The sequence below is a fragment of the Durio zibethinus genome, chromosome 21, assembly GCF_047325235.1.
Source record: "Durio zibethinus cultivar Kanyao isolate XHJ-2024 chromosome 21, ASM4732523v1, whole genome shotgun sequence".
Classification (NCBI taxonomy): domain Eukaryota; kingdom Viridiplantae; phylum Streptophyta; class Magnoliopsida; order Malvales; family Malvaceae; genus Durio; species Durio zibethinus.
In genome coordinates, this window is record NC_143182.1 from 14,362,435 (window position 1) to 14,381,139 (window position 18,705).

Sequence of the window (18,705 nt, forward strand, 5' to 3'; positions counted from 1 at the left end):
TTAAATTACAAAAAAAAAGGAGAGAGGTGAAAAAATAGAAAACAACAAAAATCATGTTGGCAATTTAGGCCATATGAGACCAAATTCTCAAGCACAATCCTACACTGGACCAGTCCCCAATCCCAACTCCACTACTATGCCAATATTGGACTATTCTATAGCCATTCATAGATTAAAAAAAAAAAACGGAGAAGCAAACCCCAAGGAGAAGACCCTTGCACTCATACCCCCTTTCCAACACCAATTCAAGCCTTTCATCAACCCGGCACACCCTTCATCCACAGCACTAGACAAGTCCTCAATACCAAGCCCTGGACAACCTAACCTTTCCCAAACGCCTCATAGTCCCTGCACGCACCAAGCGACAAGCCTTCTCGCCCTTGCATACGACCAAGCCTCGTACACCCAACACTGCACCAACCCTAGCCTATTGACCCTGCACACTATTTAGCACAGGACTGGCTCTCAACAACAATTTTCAAGCCACCTACCAGCACCACCATCTCCCTCAAGCCCAAGGCCAACCCTTTCGTAATATCCCCTTCAAAGCCTAGTCTCTGCACATACCCAGTCCCATCCCCCCATTCAACCAAAACCTAGCATGACCCAAAATTCCCTCATCCAAACTGATCGTCACTGAATAAAACAGTACACATAAAAATCATAAACTACAAAATAAATAAATAGGTTAGTGCACATGAAGAATAATTACATAATAATACTATCAAAGTAAGACGTAAAATAACACACAACTAACTAATGGCTTGACTCTCTATTGTCCCCAATAGAGTTGCCAAACTGTTATAACGTTCAAGTTCGAAAACCTACCCATTATACACATAAAATATGGAGTTGTCACCAATCTTTTTGATCTAGGTATGATTGGTCACCTATGTGAATCTATCCTTTTAAGGTTATCCTAAACTTAACAAGAGTCTCTTAAAAAAAAAAAAATTCTAGTCTGCATTAACAGAACTAAGTTTGAGAGTTGGTTATGAGTAATGAAAGTTTTAGCATCCCACAACGCCTACACTTAGTATCAAATTAGTGTTATGTTATCTTGTCTAAACCTTCATCAAAAATGTTTTTTTATTAATTTCGATAATTAAATATTGGAAAAAAAGTCTTCAAGTTTTCACTAGAAAAAAAAAATTTTCCTCACCTCAAAACGTTTTAAGATAAACTCCTTGTTCACTTGAAAAAGGTACGGTCATTGGATTCATTAAATATCTTATCAAATCTCAATTTATTTTATTTATTTACAAAATATTGTCATACAAAAATATTATAAAAAATTCCAAAGAAAAATCACCATAATTGGTCATGCAATAATATCATAAATAAACATGTTAAAATCATGTTAAAATATCATGCAAATAAATAAAATCCATAACAAAATAAAATAAAACATACCAAAAATATGCAAAAATATCATAATAAATCATGCATATAAAATGCATACAAAATCATGTGAAAATATAGTAATAAATCCTGAAAACAAAATCCATGCAAAATACTATGCAAATAAATAAAATCCATGTGAAATATATCATGCAAGTAAATAAAATTCATGCCAAAGTATCATAATAAATCAAGCAAATAAATGTCATAATAAAAATCATATGAATAATCATGCAAAAATATCATAAAAATCATACCAAAGATTCCTTTCTTTTTTTTCTTTTTCTCATCACTTTTAATTTAGCCACAATTAAAAATAAAAAAAAAATCAAAAAATCAAAAATCAAAAAATCAAAAATCAAAATCAAAAATCAAAAATCAAAATCAAAATTAGAAAATAAAAAGAAAAAGAAAAGGAAAACTTGTGATCTTGTCAAGTCGGTAAAGGGTCAACACATTGGTCATTATGGATTGGAGCATGAATCTTAGACCTTCGAAACAACATCGTCTTGATAACGTATAAAAAGCAAAAAAAAAATGATTTTCCTCAGATTTCTCCTTGTCTACTCTTTCTAGCCCCCATTTTCTCTTGACATTTCTTTAAACAAACTATCAAAAAATTCAATTGTTCCCAGTTTTCAATGAAAAAAACCTGGAATCCAACATTGAAAATTCAAACTTCCATTGAAAAATTCAAAGAAAACCATAAATTCAAATAAAATCCCAAACAAAAAACCAAAATTCCTAAAAATTTAAAAATTTCTCCAAAATCCTAGAAACACTAGAAATAGATTCCTAAACTCCCTTACTAAAATTTCTAACAATAATCTTAAAAGCACCAAAAATTGAACCAAATTTCTAGAACTCAAAATAGAAAAGCCCAAAATTTTTAATTGCTATTTTTTTTAGCGCTAATTACTCTTTTGATTGCTTGTTTCTTGCTTGTGTTTTTTTATTACAGATTATGGTTTTTTATATGGGGATTAAATCCCTTTTAATTTGGAAAACCCCAAATCTAATCGAATCATGGCAAAATCAAATTTTAATTCTTTAAAAATGATTTTTCTTTTTTCAATGAATTGGAGCCCAAGTTTTTTCAAAATTAAACTGTATTGATTGTTCTTGAATCTTTACCTTGATTTTCAAGTGTTGACTCTCTGCAAATCTTTTCTTTTTTTATTTTCCCTTTTTTTCTTGGTTACATGGCAAAAAACAAACAAAATAAAAAATAAAAATAAAACTAAAAACCAAAAACAAATAATAATAATAATAATAATAATAATAATATAATAAAAAACACAATTTTGGGCTATTTGATATTGGGCCTAGAATTCAATTTCACTATTAAAGCCCAATTAAACAACTTTGTATCCCATTATCAAAATTCAAAGGCCATTTAAATGTCAAAAAAATTTTCAGACAAATAAGGTGTCTACAAATGTTTCTCTTTGTTTAAAAAGTCATATTCAAATAGTTTTAAATCCAAATAAAAAAGAAGTATACTCAATTACATATAATTATAATTTCACATTAGAAATGTTGTTAAAAATTAATTAATATCACAAAAACAACAAAAATAAGACATTGAAGATGAAGAAAAAAAAGCTTAAATAAGAAACTTTTAAATTATAAGGATGATAAATAAAAAATATTAGATTTTGATGGGTTATTATTTCAATTTAAACTTTGGTTCTATTCAATCATTTCGTGTTTAAATAACTAATAAGTTTTTAACTTTTCAAAATCAATTGAAATCAAATCAAATTAGTTCATTTTATAATTTTGTGTATTGTAATATTTTTTAATTAAATTAAAATTCAAAATGAGTAAAAATTTATGCATACTCAATTCAAATTTTGAACTGTTTCAAGTTTGAGTTGATTAATCATATTATTTTTAGCTATACTTTAATGGTACTAGTAATAAACTTAAAATAAAATGAGAACACAATATAATGAAAATTTAAGAATTTAAGTACAAAAGTTATGAAGATACTAATGATAATTTTAGAAGAAAATCATTATGCATAAATCTTGCAAAGATTAAAGAATATATTTTCTTTTGAGGACATTAAAATTCGTATTACAAAAAAGTTAATATAGATCAACGAGTTTATAAACGTTCATTTGCTAATCAAGTTGTTGTATATGGGTTAAGGGAAACAACTCAAACATTTTATTTAAAAGAGATATTATAGTTCATACCCATTCAAAAAAATAATATAAAGTTAAACATTATTTAGGTTGTTATAACCCTTTGAAATATTTTTTACTCTTTTCAATGGAAAAGTTGGTTGATATCAAAAAAGCAAGAAAGTTATTTTGGAATAATGGTAATAAGAATGAAGCAATAATTGGAAATATACCATTTTTTTATTTAGTAAAAGAATTTTTTTGACGGAGAATGTAAAGGTAATTCTTGTGAGCTTAATAATATTTTTAAATGTTGTCTACCCTTTTTTTATAAATTTTGTTTAGTAAATTTTTTCTCATAAATTTGATCACATATATAACAAAGTTTTTACCCAAAATTATATACTTAAAAATATAAACATAAGGCAAACATTATTATTTTCAATGTTGGCATAACATTTCAAAATTTTTAATCTTTTTTATGCAATTGTACTTCATTAATAGATAGAAAAATACATACACTAATCATTCAATCAAATCATTAATAAAACTTTTCTTAATGTATGTAATTTTATCATAAACTAAAAATTTGAAGAATATAAAAAATTTACTTAAAATAACTCAGTTTTGATACTTAGAATGGCATAATAAGTTATGATTTTAACTTATAATTACATGTTAAACTACAAATAGCAAATTAAAAGCATTTACTCGTTACTTTTCAATTATCTTTACTGAAACTTTTTCTTATTTTCTTTATCTACTTTATAACTTAGATCATTTAACACACATTGAGGTTACTTGTTTTCTAGATATACATAAATCAATGATAATATAACAGTAGATAATTGATAACTTATTAATTAATCATTGAAAACTTAAAAGTAATCAACATTAATTAGTAGTAATCTTTAATAACTTAATAATTAATCAATAATAACTTAATTGTAAATCATGGATAATTTAATAGTAAATTAGTAATAACTTAATAGTAAATGAAAGATAATTTAGTAGTCAATAATTGATAACTAAGTAATACATCAATAATAACATATAGTAATACCATAATAATTTAATCGTAAATCAATTATAATATAGCTGAAAATGCATAACAATATAGAAGTAAATTGATGATAATTTGATAATAAACTGTCTTGATTTAATAGTAATGAATTAATAGTAATAAATCATAAATAACTTAGTGGTAAATCAAGGATAACTTATTAAAAAAAGTGATAACTTAGTAGTTAATTATTAATAACTTAGTAATAAATCAATGATAACTTAATAGTAAATTAGTGATAATTTGATAGTAAATCAATCTTGATTTAATAATAATGAATTAATATTAGTAAATTATAAAAAACTTAGTGGTAAATCAATAATAACTTAGTAGTAAATAATCGACAATTTATTAGTTAATCATTGAAAATTTAAAAGTAAATTAATAGAGAATAGTTAACCAGTGATAACTTAATAGTAAATTATAGATAATTTAGTAGTAAATCGATAATAATGTTATATTAAATAATAAAAAATTAGGTAGTAAATCAATGATAATATAGTATTAAATAAATAATAAACAATAGTTAATCATTGATAATTTAGTAGTAAATTGATAACATTATACTAAATCACAAATAACTTAATAGTAAATTACTAATAATTTAGTTGTATTTCAATGATAATTTAGTAGTAAATTGGTTAATCAATGATAACTTTATAATAAATTATCGACAAATTAGTAGTAAATTAGTTACAACATTATAATAAATCATCGATAACTTAGTAGTGAATCATCAATAAATTAATAATAAATCATTTATAACTTAATGGTATATCATTCATAATTTACTGGTAAATCATTCAAAAATTAGAAGTAAATCATGGATAATTTATTAGTAAATTATTGACAATATAATAGTAAATCAATGATAATTTAATTGTCAATTATTGATAACTTTTTTATACTTGAAGTTGTCAAGAATTGAGTCCTAGTTACTGGTAGAAATGATGCCAGAACTTTCATCTTGGGGCCTAGGATAAATCTACCATAAACTTATTCGATAAAAAATTTAGTAAAAAAATTTCTAAATTTGAATGAAGCAAAAATGTTATTATATACAAAGAAAATTATCTCATATATTTTTAGTGGACTTTTTAAACTCTATATTTTATAGTTGTAAATGCATAACAATATATTAGTAAATCATGGATAGCTTAATAAAAAGTAAATGATAACTTAATATTTAATAATTAATAACTATCATAACGGTTTTAAGACCGTTAGATAAAAAGATTTTAAAATTGAGAAACATAGAAGAGTTGTCAACAATCTTTTTTAAGATATGATTGGCCACCAAAATACTTATCTTTTTAATAAAGCGGTAAAACAATTTTAAAGTTTATCAAAAAGATAATTTTGGTATATGAAAACAAAATTAGTTCGAAAGTCGATTACACATAGGAGAATATTATCACCTCTACAATGCTTATGAAAATTGGTACCAATTAATAATGCTTTATCTTTAGGGCTAGATAAAATGCTATCGATTTGCACTTTAATAATAATTCCCTTCATTTTTGAAAAAAAATCAATTTTAGGGTTTCGGGTTTTAAGGTTTCGAGGTTTTAGAGCTTAGGGTTTTAATGTTTCGAGTTTTAGGGTTTTTAGATTTTAAGGTTTAGGGTTTTACGGTTTTAGGGTTTTGGGGTTTTAAGGTTTCAGGGTTTTTACTTATGAGAAAAATGAGAATTGTTGATAGCCCGAACTTCCTCAATTATCCCCAACATTTAGGTAAACTTTTAAAGCAAGTTCCGTATTTGTATTTTCCATTTTTCATTAAAAGTTCTACTTTTAATACAACATGAGACAAAATGAATGATCTAGATGCGAACTAAAAATTGAAACAACTAATATAATCCATGCCATGCATATTTAATCTTATACTATTTTCTTTTGATTCTTTTCCAAAATAAAATAATAATAAAAAGAAAAGAATTTTGTTTATTATTTTTTGGTTTGCAAAAGAAATTTTTTAGTTTTTTTTTTTATTAATTTTTATTTCTCTAACATCTATGCGAAATTAAATTTTTCAAAACACGATTTAAATTTCCTCTAAGCAATGTTTCTAAAATTGTTTTCCACTTAAAGATGTCATTTTAATTTATTAATTTCCAAAAATCTAAAATCATTTTTAAATCATAAAAATATTATCTTTCACTTTTTCCAAATTACACTTTTATTTTATAAATCATTCACAAATAAATTAACTTTCAAAAATTATTTATACGCATGTTATTTATTATTGCGATTATTATTTTTTATGATTTTTGAAACAATATTAACAAACCTAGAAAACATTAAGGATATAATAAAAAAAATAACTAGAAGGAGAAGAAAATATACTAAAATAAAACTTTAACACTGAAGTTCAAAGTCCACCATCTGTTGAGCCTAAGGAACAAAACTATTGGATTGAAAAATGATACGTTTTGTTCAAAAAAAAAAAAAAAGGGTTGAAAGTCAATTAGGATAGGATCAAGCTTAAGTCACCGATCCAGGTCAAGGTAGGAGAATCTGGGCCGGTTTATGAGAGGCTTGAAGCGGATACACGTCGATCTTCTGGGTCATAGGCTGGGCCGGTCATTTCTTTTCTTTTTTTGCACACTATAAATATAAAAAAAAATTCTATCTTTGATTTACATGCCTCTTCTAAAAAGAAAAATCTCTTCCTTCAAACAGAACCCAAATAGACCACATTCCAAGCCCAATATCTGGTCAAACCCCACCACTGTCGCTGTCATTCCCCATCGCCAGCAACCCCCGATCGATGCCACTTAGCTTCGAAAACACTTCTCTTCTTCCCCTATTCTCAGATCTAGGCTTTATTTCTCACAAATCTCCTCAAAATAACCTAGATCTACCCTTTAAGTTTCGATACAAACAGTCAAAAATTTCCTTTACCCACCGTCTAATCCTTCTACCTTTTCTTGGATGTTAATCTCCTCCTTCTACCCTTGCTTTTCACCGTCATCGATCATTTAAAGGCCTGTTGTCATCGCCAACCACCGTGAATAAACCCATGCTATTTACTCCTCTGTTTTTGCCTTCTTTTTTTTTTTTTTTTTTATTTCTTACTATGTTGGTGCTGTTTCTCGCCATCCTAGGGGATATGTTTTTTGGTTTTCTTTTTTCTTTTTTTTTTTTTTTGGTTTTTGGATAGTTGATGAACTTTGCTAAGTTTTGGATGATTTTTAGGATGCGTGGTGGTTCACAGAGTTTCAGGTGTCTTAGTTTTGGTTATGGGTTGGGGAATGGTGATGAAGGGCTGATGGTTGTTTGTAATGGTGGTTTGGTGCTTTAAATAGTGCTTAGGTGGTATTTGCGCAGTTTAGGTTAGATTTCGGTTGAGGTGAAAAGGCTGAATGTTGGGTGCGTGCAGAGGCCGGCACTGGTGCTGTGATTTTGGCTATGTGCGGGTAGAAGGTAATTGAGCTACCTTGCGGGCCACTGGTGATTGGGTTTCGATTTCACTGATGAACAAAAGAAGCCCCCTTTTCTTTTTTGCCTTCCCCCTTTCTTTAGAGAACCCAGCTTTCCCCCTATAAGTTTCTGGCCTTGGAATAATTTTTTTTAAATTGGTCTGGGAGACGTGTAGTAATGGCTGGCAGTTTTAGGACCGTGAAGTCTACTAAACGTAGGGTATCAGGCTCCTTTAATCAATTCATGTTAAGAGGGAAATAGAGCTAAAAGTGAGGTAAAAAAAAAAAGAAAGCAGGAAATGAAATTACTAGCAAAAAAAATGAAGTAAGACTTCCAAATGACCAACCAAGCCTTAACTTTTTTTTTTTTTTGTTATTTTTCAATTAATAATAAAAATATTTAAATTTAAAAATAAATAGATAAATGAAATTGGGCCTTAAAATCATATGTTGAATTTTTAAATTTTAGGATCTAAAATTTGATCTTGGACTTTAGGCTTTGAAACCTATATTATGACTTAATCTCAAATCAACTTGAGTTAATTATTAAGTAATTAATTATTTATTATTATGTTATCATTTATTTGTGTATATCCAAAAATAATAATAATCATAATATATGCGATATGATACAATTTGTAAGTAAGAAAAAGAAATAAAAAAAAGTTCAAATATAATAACAATACCTTAAGTCTTATATTCTATATTTTGCAATCGATTGTATAAAAGATTGAATAAGATAATCATATTAGGTTGTAATTTAAATTTTTTTACGTCATTCATTTCTATCGATAATAATATTTTCATTTAATTTCTTAATTATCATATCATTTTTTATTATTTACATCCATATATTTTGTGGTCTACCTTAAAAAGTTTTAATCTCTCTTAGCTCCAAAAACTTAATTATTTTAATTAGTGTACAGCTAGGTTTATATTTCACATATTTAAACCATCTCAAATGATCCTCTCTCAGTTTCTCTTTAATTCAGACAACCCATAATTTTTCTTGAATCTTTTCACTTTTTATTTTGTCTCTTCTAGTCTTATCACCTATCCATCTAAGCATCCTTATCTCTGCTACGTTTGTTTTCTTCTCAATGAATAACTTAAAAGTATAAGTAAATACTCTTAATTTATTATCAATAGTTTAGCAAGTAATAATAAGTTTAAATCATAACATTGTATACTAACACAAGTATTAAAACTAAATAAAATAAATATATATAATATCTATTAAGTTAACATTTCTAAAATATTCTTTAAATTTTTTAGTTCATGATAAAATAGTACAAATTAAGATAAGTTTTATTAATGATTTGATTAAATTATTAATGTATGTGTTTTCATATCTATTAACGAAATACAATTGCCTATAAAAAAATTAAAAATTTTGAAGTGTTCTATCAACAATAGAAGTAATAAACTTGACTTATGTTTCTATTTCAAAGTATATAATTTTGAATAAAAACTTTATTATATATATGATAAAAGTAATGAGAACAAATTTACTAAATAAAATTCATAAAAATGTAACATACAATAATTTTTTAAAAATATCAAATTAACAATAATTACCTTCATATTCTTCAAAAAAAATTTCTTCTACTAAACAAAAACATAGTATATTTTTAATTTTTTTTACTCTTATAACCATAATTCAATATGATTTTTTTGATATTTTGATGTCAATCAACTTCTCTATTTGAAAGAGTAAAAATATTATAAGGTGTCATAATAATTTAAACAATGTTTAACTCTATGTCTGTCTTCTTAAATGAGTATGAATTACAATATCTTTTTAAATGAAATATTTGAATTGTTTTTCTCAATCCATATAACAGCAACTTGATTAACAAATGAGTAAATATAAACTTATTGATCTAGATTAATATTTTTGCAATATGAATTTTAAAATTCTCAAAAGAAAACATATTATTTAATCTCTGTAAGACATGGATATAAGAATTCTTTTGGAATTATTATTAGTATCTCTATCATTTTTGCACTTAATTTTTTATTGTATTATGTTCTTATTTTATTTTACAATCTATTACCAGTACAAAAAGTATAACTAAAACAATATTTGATCAATTCAAATTTATAATAATTCAAAACTCAAATTGAGTATAAATAAATTTTTTACACATTTTAAATTTTAATTTAATTAAAAATAATATAATATACATAATTATAAAAACTAACTAACTTAACTCAATTTCAATTGATTTTAAAAAGTAACAACTTAGTAGTTATTTAAAACTCGAAATGATTGAACATAACCAAAATCTGAATTAAAATAGTAACCCAATCAAAATCCAGTATTTCTTGTTTATCTTTTGTAACAATTTAAAATTTCTTATTTAAACTTTTTTTTCCTTCGTCTTCAATATCTTATTTTTATTATCTTTGTGGTTAAATTAATTAAATAATTTTAAGAGTATTTCTAAAACAAAATTACAATTATAAGTAATTGAATATACTTTTTTTTTATTTGGATTTAAGACATTTTGAATCTAGCCTTTTAAATAAAAAGAAGTATACACCAATTATTAAGTAAAATTTGTACAATTGCATAAGTAAATGAGTACACTATTAATAGAAGTAGATGATAAAACTTGATTTGACCTAATTGTTTGTTGATCCTTAGTTTAAAATCCAACTTGAAATTATAAAAAGTCAAAATTCAAAATGATTGAAATACTAGATATACAATTAAATAAAAAATTATCAAATGAATTTTACTAATAAATGCACTTGAATCATTTTTTAGTTTAGTTAAGTTATAATTTATAATAATATTTTTATGTTAAATGTAATAGAGATAATTAATTTGATGAATTTCAATTCTTTTGAAAAAATATTATTTAATATGGCAACCTTAAAAATTTTGATATAACAGTGAATATTTTTCAACTAACATAAAAGAGAAAATAAATGACTATATAATGTTTTTCCAAATAAAAGAGTTTATATTAATTATAAAGAAATTTAAAATCAATATATTTGTGTTTTTTTTTTATTAAAACATCATATAATACTATCCTTCTTTGTCATATAGAGAAAATAGAGTTATACATAACCATTTAATCTTTCGTCTCATTTTTCTACTTAAGATAATTTGGATTGGTGTTTCCATCAATTGAATGTAATTGTATATTATATCAATTGAAACTTAATTTTTCTTTTACTTAAAAAATTTTATTAAACATTAATTTTTAATATACAAAAATAGTTAAATACATAATTTTTAAAATTAAAATAAAACAAGATAGATTCTTAACCTTGATACTTGTCATGTTTTCTTAAGAAAATTTCAATTCTAAGAATGACTAACTTGTTATGTAAATTTATAATGATTTCATTTTTAGTATTTCAAATATAAATTTTCATGAACGAATATAACTTTGGTATAAACAAATTTAAAAGATAGTTCCAATTAGTTCTAATGAATTTTGTCACACTTCGATAGAATTCACCAAAAATAATTAATTTTACTTCATTTATATTTTTTTACTTAGAATAATTCATATTAGATTGTTTAACCACCTAAATGATACAAAAGCGTGTAATTTAACACAATTGAGAAATATTAAATAATATTGGGATATAAATTAATCATATATATATGCATAGTAAGATAAAAATTGAGAGAAAATTAAATTAATTATTATTTCAATTAAGGTTAATAATTCTTATGATAATTTGACAGGATCCAATTCTAAGCTACTTATAGCTCAACCATCTCTTGAATCATCAAATTTTACAGGTAGAAAGTTCAATTAAAGTATTCAACAAATCACATAGTGCTAATTTTTTTATAAAGGGGATGCAATTGATTTTATATTAGTTTTTATTCTTTGGAATAGCAATTATAAATTTCTACAAAAAAAATACAAAAAAGAAATTAATTATAGAGGTCAAACTAATTATAATAATGATATATTAAAAAATTATTTCAAGGGAGTAAAATGATTTAATTATGTTATCAATGATCAAATGATTAACTCATAAAACATATAAATAATAAAATCATTAACATACATATATAGTTAATATATTAAAACAAAAAAATCAATAGGCAAAAAGTAGAAAAAATAAATATACTTAAATGACTTAATTATAATTATCTTTAATGAATTTATTGATCAACATAAATTACATATAGAATTGCTTTTTCAACAATCAAATAAATAAATTTCATATAATTATTTTATTCCTATTCACGTTAAGTTTTGATGTTATCTTATTTGTATTTTTATTTGATGTGAAAATTTGTTCTACTAATAAAAAAGAAGTCTAATAATAAAAAAATCATTTAAATTAAATTTTATAAAAAAAATTGCTAATGGTATTTTAATCAATCACTTTTAAAATTTTTTAGAAATAAAATTTTATTAAATATAATTTGATCAATCACTCTTAGCTCTTTTTTAGTCTAGTAAAAAAATAATTTAAAATTTATAAAAAGATTTATTAAGTATATTTTAATCAATCACTTTTAGAATTTTTGGAATTAAAATTTTAGGTATTTAATTTCACATAAACTCTTTTTTTTTAGTTGATTTAAATTAAACTTAAATAAATTAATAAAAATTATATATTTAAGGATAAATTTATTAACTTAAAATTTGTAAAGGTATTTAAGTCGATTACTATTAATACTTTTAGAGTTTATACTTTTATATATAGATGATGTATATAGATAGATAGATAGATAAATAGATATATGTTTCCTTTTCTTTAAACTTTGAAATATATAATTTTAAAATATGTAATGAATTTTAATGGTTTTTTTAACATAATATATATGTGTTTAACTTCAAATATCATGATTTTGAAAAACTAAATCTTTCTAACATAAAACATGAGAAACCAAACCAATTGTTGATTAAAAATCCTAATAGAGTTATGATCAGTCCTACTTCCAAAAGCTATATATATTCAACAATTTGTAACCAAATCATGTGGTTATTGCATGGTTAATAACCAAACCAATGTAGAAGTAGGAGAAGGGGAAAACCGACCCAAAGTATATATATAAGTATACAAAAAAAAAAAAAACCAGTTCTTTAAACCCTTCCTTCGTTTCTTCCATTGTTTTCTTTGCATATTCTTGAGTTTATTTTGGTCATTTACTTTCATCAACAACAATGGATTTTCCTGTAGTCAAGGGAGTAGATATTAGGAGCGGTTTAGCTATGGAGTGGATCAAACTTAAGGTTCTTGGCAAGGGTTCCTATGGAGTGGTGAACTTGGTGAAACCAATAAACTACGTTTTTGCTGATCGAGTTTTCGCTGTTAAGTCGTGTCGTTACGAGGATTCCAGTTCTGTTCAGAAGGAATTAGAAATCCTGGAACAGTTTGCTGATTGTCGTAATATTGTTCAATGCTATGGTGATCTGTTGAGTATTGATCAGGGGATGCTGGTTTACAATTTGTTTCTTGAATATGCACCTGGTGGTAGTCTTTTGGATTTGATGGTCAAGAAATATGGGGGCAAGATACCAGAAAGTGATGTGAAGTGCTACTCCAAAATGCTGCTTGAAGGGATTCGGGATATTCACGCCAGAGGCTATGTCCATTGTGATCTCAAGCCGGCAAATATCCTTGTTTTTCCTCCTGATCGGTATGGTTCCATTAGCAACCTAAAGATCGCTGATTTTGGCCTGCTTAGACGAGCTGGAGAAAGAAATATGCCAGAGGTAGAGGCTTGGATGCTAAATTTTCCAGGTACTGGAGTTTACATGCCACCAGAATCTGTTACTGATGGGAAAATCAGTGCTGCCTTAGATATATGGTCCCTAGGGTGCGTTGTTCTTGAGATGATCACCGGAAAATTACCATGGGAATATCATAACTTGGCGGATTTGGCGATCAAGATTGGATTTTCGAGATATCCTCCAAAAATACCAGAAACCATGTCAAGCACTGGGAAAGATTTCTTGATGAAGTGTTTTGCCAGGAATCCAAGTGAAAGATGGACTGCTGATATGCTATTAAGCCATTCTTTTCTCCTTTCAGAGTGCCCTCCGTTGTCACCTCATTGTCTTCCATGCATGGAAGAACTGGAGGCAATGTGCCTAGCTCTTTTGGATGATTGAAAATTGTTTTATTTTTTCGTTTTTGTCTCTGTATTTGGATGCAATGTCAGATGTATAACATAAATATTTTCCAATTAATCTCTGGTTTGATGTCATCCTGAAATCATAAAATTCATGATCTGTTGCGAACAATTTGTTTTTATTTTGTTTTGCAGATCTGTTTATTGTAAGTAGGGATTTGGTTTCGTTACTTCTATCCTTGCTGTTGGTCCTGTATACGAGTGTACGCTTTTCCATACTCTCAAGCAAGTAGGCGGCTACTCGCCTGTTATTAGATGCAATTCTGAAGTATAAAACTCCCATTGTAGTTTCCTAAAGGCTCCTAAAAATCTTCTAAAATTTTCCTTAACGTTATTGATGATTTATATCAGTCCTTTGTGAGCGCTGAATTGAAGATAAAATCTATTGGATGTACAAAGTGTCAATCTATTGGTCACTTCAGCTGCCCTGATTGCTCTAATACACCTAAAGTTTGATTCTCAATCATGCCATTGAAGACATATCTTCTCTTATGCTCATGCTTATGATCATGAGCTTTCTTCCTATAGCCATTGTACTTAAAATTTTTTCTCTTAATACACTGGATTTTGTAAATCCTCTTGTAGATGGAGATTTGTGACAGTGGCTCCTATTTATACTGATTTCATTCCTCAATGTCAATGTTATAATGGATGTGTTATGAATCCCGCCTCTTCCCTCCATTGTACTTAAAACCTTTTTGTCTGAATGCACTGGATTTGATTATCGCACTTATAGATGTAGATTTGTGAGGGTGGCTTCTATTTATAGGTGTTTCATTATCCATCCCAAAGTTATAATGGATGTCCTATGAATCCTGGTTGTTTATGTTTGTGTCAAGCAAGGAAAGCATGTATAATTGTATTCAAGTCCACTAAAGTAAGCTTGGTAAATATTCCTTTTCGCCTTAGAAATATGGTCCCTAGGGTTCATTGACAGCTTTGTTCTTGAGATGATCTCCGGAAAATTACCATGGGAATATCAGAAGCTGATGGATTTTGCGATCAAGATTGGATTTTGAAGATATCCACCAAATATACCAGAAACCATGTCAAGCACTGGGAAAGATTTCTTGATGAAATGTTTTGCAAGGGATCCTAGTGGAAGATGTACTTTTGATATGCTGTTAAGCCATCCTTTTCTCCTTCCAGAGTGCCCTTCGTTGCCACCTCCAACAAAATCTCGTAATTGTCTTCCTTGCATGGAAGAACTGAAGACAATGTGCCTAGCTTTTTTGGATAATTGAAAATTGTGTCTTCGACTCTATACTTGGATAAAATGCGGTTAATAAAAATATTTTCCAATCTTTGGTCTGACATCATCCTGAAATCATTAAATTCATGATCTGTTGCTGACAATTTCTTTCTATTTTGTTTTCCATGTGTTTATTGCAAGTGGATATTTGGTTTCATCACTTGTACCCTTGGTGTTGATCCTGTATATCAGTGTATGCTTTTCCCTGTTATCAACCAAGCGGTTGCCTATTATTAGATGCAATTCTGAAATATAAAACTCCCATTATGTTATGCACATGTATATTTGCCATTGAATGCTAAACCACATTAACTTTCAACTGGCAGATAAAGGAATGGAAATAGAGTATTAAGCAGCTGCTCTACAGGAAAAGTGAACTTTAACGAAGAGTCCGAGATGGGTGAGCAAGTGATGGACTGCTATTGGTTGGTTTTACGAAGTCACACTCATCTTAATTAATATCACAGTATTAGTTTTCTAATTCCTTCCTGGAATTGGTGGAATAGGGAGCCCCGGAAGGGGTGGCAGAGAAGGGAGTTGAGGTAATGGTGGGAGATTGGGAAGCAGGGGACTTGGTTGTGGTGTTGTTGGGTCTTGAAGTGGAGGTGGAAATATGGGATAATTTGGTTCGCCAAATCCCAAGGTGTTTTGAGTGTTGAATTTCTTAGAATCTTGAACACTTGGTTTTTGGTTGCATAGATTTGGTTGTTTCAATGGCTTGAAAGTGAAAACCTAGCTGAGAAAATGCGAGTTCCTTACTTTCTTAACTTGAGATGGGGTGATGATGAAGTTGCTGTTGAGGCCACAGAACAATATGGCTCACTGCTAGTGATAAGTTTCACTGAACATCTCTTGATTTTCTTTACATGTTTGCTAACTGAGAAAGGCAAACGAACTATGAATTCTCCATGCATATTGGTTTTCACTTCTTACCGAAAACTTGACCTCCAACTCTCATCTTTACATTCCACCGCAACAGATGCACCTGCAGAAACAAAATCCTAGAAAGCATATTAATTTGAGCCTAAACAGATCAAAACAAAAATGATAATAGCTGTGTTGATAGAATATTGAACTCTTAGTTTTAGTCCGATTCAAATCCTGGCAACTTCAACTATAAAAAATAAATAAATAAATACAAGGCCAGGAAAATTGGAAGTAAAACAGCTGACCTGAAATAAAGTTGTTGGCCTTGGAGAAATCCTCCTGGAAACAAGTGTCACAGTACACAGTTCCAACAACAACAGCAGAATGAAGCTTATGGCTATGGCTAGCCTCTAAGAGATCATTGATTGTTACACTGAGCAACAATATTAAGGAAAACCAAGACATTTTCATCCTTCTCATCTCTTCAAGTACCTCCTTTTTTAGTTTCAATAACTCAGCAACTTTTATAGTCTAACCCATCAACTTTCTTTATGTCATTCATGCAAAAACCAGCAACTGCAAACTGGTAGCAGTGAATTTAGGTTTAATCTCTCCCTCCTCCAAACAGCTCAAAAGGAATGCATAAATTAAACAATGTGGGATAGGGTTGGATTTACTCCCGCTTGTTCACGAGCCACTTACAGCTGCAAAGGGAACGAAAAATAACAGGAAACTTTAATCATGAAAATGGTTTTTTTTTTTTTTGCTGTGTTTATGTTCTTCACATTTGAACCTGCTTGTTGCAAGCCACCGAAAATGCTTAGCCATTTGAGCAGAATGCAATAATCAGCCATGATTTTCCCATCGTTGTTCTAAGTGAGCCACAAAATAGTAGAATCACTCAAGGTTGATTAGAAGTTTTGAAATCTTGAGATATTCAAATTGACAATTATTTTTTCTACCAAAAAGATTTAGAATCATTTACGGATATCAAGTTTATTTATCATTAAAAAAAAAAGATACATGTTAAAGAGAACGCATTAGAACTATTATATTAATCTGTTACGTCTGACAAAACAAAAATGCTTGTGAATGTACAAGCATACATTTGACTCAATAATAAGCACGCATATTTCCCATTTTTTAAAGGGTTCGATTTGAATTTCTTTTTTTTTTTTAATGATAAAATATTATACTAACCCTTTCTTTTAAAGATACTAACCCTTTGTTTTATTCATTCAAAAAAGGTTTGATTTTATATAAAATAAAATCCATAGATGGATTATTTTAATAATTTTGTAATGAGATCCAGAACTTTTATAAGTTAGACATTCTGTAATATATCATTTATACATAAAAGTGTTAATTCTAAAAATATTAAAAGTGATCAACTAAAATACTTTAAATAAAATTTTAATTCTAAAAGTATTAAAAATAAGTTATTAAAATACCTTTAATAAAATTTTTAATAAATTTTAATTTATATAATTTTTTATTATTAACATTTTTATTATTAAATTCTTATTTATTAAAATTTTAATAAATTTTAATTTAAATGATTTTTTAACTATTAAATTTTTTTATTATTATCAAATTTTTCGTATAAAAAAATTGATTAATCATAGTTGAATTCTCATTTCTGACATGCTTAATTAATTAGTCGTCATTCAACAGCCTTTCTCTCATATTTTTGGTTTGATTTTCATAAGCAAACAATACACTGAAACAGTATAAACATCAATGCGTTATAAAACTTGGCACTGTTTTATTTTTTATAATTCCATTATAATTTTTAATTATATTTTAGAGTAATTGAACATGTACTTATGTTTTATTTTTTATTATTATTATTTTAATAATTTCGTTATTCGTTTTCATTCCATATTAAATTTGTTGGAATTCAAAAAAGTGAAAGTGTATCCTACAATTAAAATAGAGGTTTGATGAAAAATCTACCTTTAAACAGGTGCTTTTTCCTTATTTGTTCTTACTTTATAAATTTATTTTTATATATTGTTGAATTTATTTCTTTTAAACTTAAAAAAAAAAATTAGCTAATTTCTTTATTAAATTGTATCACTTAACTTTAAGAGACTTTTTAATCATATGGTAATATGCTTTTAACTAATATAAACCATTGAGATCGTAACCAGTTAATACTATTAATAGTGAATTTATTGTTTCTTTCAATACAGGTAAATATAATTATTTTATAATATTTAAAAGTATAAATTTTAAAAATATTAAAAGTGATTGATTTAAATATTTTAATGAATTTTTAAATTAATAAAATTATCTTTAAATATATATAACTTTTATTGATTAATTTAAGTTTAATTTAAATTAACTTGTTGGGTGCGTGCAAAGGCCGACACTGGTGCTGTGATTTTGGCTATGTGCGGGTAGAAGGTAACTAAGCTACAGTGCGAGCCAATGGTGATTGG

General features: G+C 26.9%; 2 pseudogenes; one reads left to right on the top strand and one right to left on the bottom strand.

Annotated features, from left to right (window-relative positions):
- Window positions 1-13,170: 13,170 nt before the first annotated feature.
- Window positions 13,171-14,122, top strand: LOC111306532 (mitogen-activated protein kinase kinase kinase 20 pseudogene; annotated as a pseudogene).
- Window positions 14,123-15,797: 1,675 nt separating this feature from the next.
- Window positions 15,798-16,732, bottom strand: LOC149512931 (uncharacterized; annotated as a pseudogene).
- Window positions 16,733-18,705: the final 1,973 nt, after the last annotated feature.